Source organism: Phacochoerus africanus, chromosome 2 (assembly GCF_016906955.1).
Source record: "Phacochoerus africanus isolate WHEZ1 chromosome 2, ROS_Pafr_v1, whole genome shotgun sequence".
NCBI classification, from domain to species: Eukaryota; Metazoa; Chordata; class Mammalia; order Artiodactyla; family Suidae; genus Phacochoerus; species Phacochoerus africanus.
In genome coordinates, this window is record NC_062545.1 from 120697174 (window position 1) to 120700714 (window position 3541).

General features: G+C 46.3%; 1 pseudogene; it reads left to right on the forward strand.

Moving 5' to 3' along the window:
* Positions 1-854: 854 nt before the first annotated feature.
* Positions 855-1334, forward strand: LOC125121160 (40S ribosomal protein S23-like; annotated as a pseudogene).
* The last annotated feature ends 2207 nt before the right edge of the window (positions 1335-3541 follow it).

Here is a 3541-nt window from a genome sequence, read left to right on the forward strand (position 1 = left end):
ATCCAGAGAATATAAAAAAAATTGGGGAGTTCCCATCGTGGTGCAGAAGAAACGAATCCGACTAGGAACCATGAGGTTGAGGGTTCAATCCCTGGCCTCGATCAGTGGGTTAAGGATCCAGCATTGCTGTGAGCTGTGGCGTAGGTCACAGACACAGCTCAGATCTAGCATTGCTATGGCTCTGGCGTAGACCAACAGCTATAGCTTTGATTAGGCCCCTAGCCTGGGAACCTCCATATGCCAGAAGTGTGGCCCTAAAAAAGACAGAAAAGATAAAGAAAAAGTTTAATTCTGGTTGAACTATAATATGTAAATTTACCTTGCTTCTAACCCCAAAGAAGGCAAGAGAAAGTTTTAGGGAGGAAATGAGGTTGGTAGGGAGCCATTTATGTTCTTGATTCCCTCCTGTTTTAAAAGACAGAATGCTTGAGGGAGAAGCCCAGAAAATATTTAGATGCAAATTTGCAGAATAGCAAATTAGTTTACGGAGGAGATCATTGTCAAACTGTTAGCACAGAGCCTCAGTAGACTGACAATCTTCCCATCCTTCAATCCTTTGTTTACTCCCTTTCATCTCATATAGATGAATGTGATCCTCATCTACAATTTGATAAAGGATCTGCTAACCTTGTACAAAAACTATTGCTACAGTGAAAATGATAATAATTATGTTATTATTCATTCAGCAAAATTTACAGAAGTATGGAGGGTATGAAAGGGAGCTTATATTGAGAAGAGCCTTAAGTTAAGTCAGATCATAGATAGCTTGGTCTGCCCAGAGAGAGAAGGGAGTCTTGGTAGGGTTTTAAGAATTGGAGCATCACTCTTTTGCTCAGGCCCGTGGCACCAGCAGGATGGGCAGGTATCAAGGTCTTCATACTGCCAGGAAGCTCTGTAGCTACTGACGGGGCCAGAAGTGGCATGATAAACAGTACAAGAAAGGGTATTTGGGCACAGCCCTGAAGGCCAACCCTTTTAGATGCGCTTCTCATGCCAAGGGAATTGTGAAAAAGTAGGGGTTGAAGCCAAACAGCCAAATCTGCCATCAGGAGGTGTGTCAGGGTTCAGCTAATCAAAAATGGCAAAAAAAATTACAGCCTTTGTACCCAGTGATGGTTGTTTGAACTTCACTGAGGAAAATGATGAAGTTCTGGTTGCTGGATTTGGTTGCAAAGGTCATGCTGTTGGTGATATTCCTGGAGTCCACTTTAAGGTTGTCACAGTAGCCAATGTCTCTCTTTTGGCCTTACACAAAGGCAAGAAGGAGAGACCAAGATCATAAGTTTTGATGGTAAAAGCAGGATAGTAATAAATTTTCATATGCCAAAAAAAAAGAATTGGAGCATCATGCTTAGCTCTGAGCTCTTAGTAGAGAACTATAGAAGAATGGATAGATGGGAAACAAGGCAGAAGAGTGAGAGCTCAAATGAAAGGCTGCTGCTAAAACTCTGCTTAGAGATAGGAGAACCTGAGTTTAGGGAGGACTAGTTTGGATAGAAAAACAGAAATTTCACAAAAGATTTGAGGATATGCCCTATAAAAACACAGCAACATGATATAGTGTGTGTGTTGTGGAGGGGGATAAAGAAGTCCAGACCAGAAATAAAATGTAAGTTAAGAATAGGAAGTAAGACCAAGGGTGGGAGTGGATATCAACGCATAAGCCATAAAGATATATACACAGTTATTAGAGGTTGAATCTCAAATTTTCCTCTGGCCATCAAGGAACCAAAGGGAAATAGAGACACTGGTCATTCTTACTGTCCAACTAGGCCCGAAACATAAATTACCTAACATAAAACAGATTTGTAAAAGAAACAAAGCATTGAGGACTCGGCTAGAAGTAGCCGAGATGGCAGAATAGGAAGACCCTGAGCTTACCTCCTCCAACAGGCACACCAAAATTACAACAGTTTACAGAGCAATAAGACTTGAAGACTAGTAGAAAGAATTTTCTACAACTAAAGATATAAAGAAGGAACAATGAAACAGGTAGGAGGGGTAGAGATGTTATAGTCAAGAACCATACCCCAGGTGGGCAACCCACAAGTGACAGGATAATTACAATTACAGAAGTTCTCTTCAGGGAGCAAGGGGTCTGAACCTGGTCACAGGCTAGGAGTCTTACACCAGGTGATGAGCCCCCAGGGAATTTGACTTTGAAGGCCAGAAGGGCTTACTTTCAGGAGAGCAAGAGCATAGAGACTTTACTCTTAAGGGGAATACACAAAAATCTCACACACTCTGAGACCCAGGGCAGAAGTTTTAATTTGAAAGAAGCCTGGGTAAGACTTGTCTGCTGATCTTAGAGAATCTCCTGTAGAGGCAGGAAGCAACTAGAGCTCACCCTGGGGACAAAGACACTGGCAACAGCCATTCTGGAGAGCTCATTTTAACACAAGGACACTGGTGCTGGCAAGCATCATTTTGAAATCCTCCCTTTTGCTTATTAGCACCAGGACCTAGCCCCTTCCACCAGCCTGTCAGTGCCAGATCTAGAACACATCAAACCAAGAATGAGATCAGCTACCTTGGGACCCCCTAAAACTTTCATCCATGCTGGAACCCCCTGCCTTGCCCAAAACCAGAACCTGTCCTGCCCACCAAAGATCCAACAACTCTGAAGCCCCCAGGGCCTTTCATTCAGAGACCTTATGACCTGGCTGTGCCCAACAGTGAGCCAGCCCTAACTCTAGGACTTTGTGGACCCTAGCCTGACCCATCAGAGGGTCAACATAAGCTCTGGGACCCCAAGAGACCCACAGCCAGAGATCTCAGGATGTGACTCCACCCACCAATGAAGAGACAATATCCCTAGGATTCTCTGGCCCCAGCCCCATGCACCATTGGGCCAATACTAAATCAGGGATCCCCAGAGCTCAGCAGCCAGAGACCAGGACCCAGCCTCCCACCAGTGGGCTGGCACCAACTCCAGGACCCCAAAGGCCTTATACCCAGAGACCTCAGAACCTAACTCCACCCACTAATGAGCTGGCACCAGAAGTAGAACCCCTGGGCCCCAGGCCCACCCACCAGCAGGCAAACATCAGCCCTAGGACCCAAAGAGCTCTGTAGCCAGAGACCCTGGGGCTCAGCAGTAGGTTAACATCAGTCCCAGGATTCCCCAGGGTTTAAGTCTCATCTACCAGCAGGCCAACACCAGCTCTAAGATACTTTGGATCCTTCAGCCAGCTGCCCCAGAATCCGACACCACTCACCAGCAGACCAAAACCAGCTTTGGAACACAACCAAACCCCACAGCCAGCCATGTCAAGAACCAGCCCTGCCCATCATAGGGTAACACTAGATCTAGGACCACTGGCCCTTTACCACCCACCCCAGAACCTAGCTCCACCCATCACTGGGCCAGCAATAGCACTGGGACTCCCTGGGGCTCCACAGGCAATGGCCTCATTACCCAGCACTACCCACCAGTGGCTGGCAACCTCCCCACAAGGCAAAACCTAACAACCAAAAAGACTGGGGGCCAACCACACTTCACGGTCTGCTAAGAGTAATCATCCCACTCAATGGAAAGGCC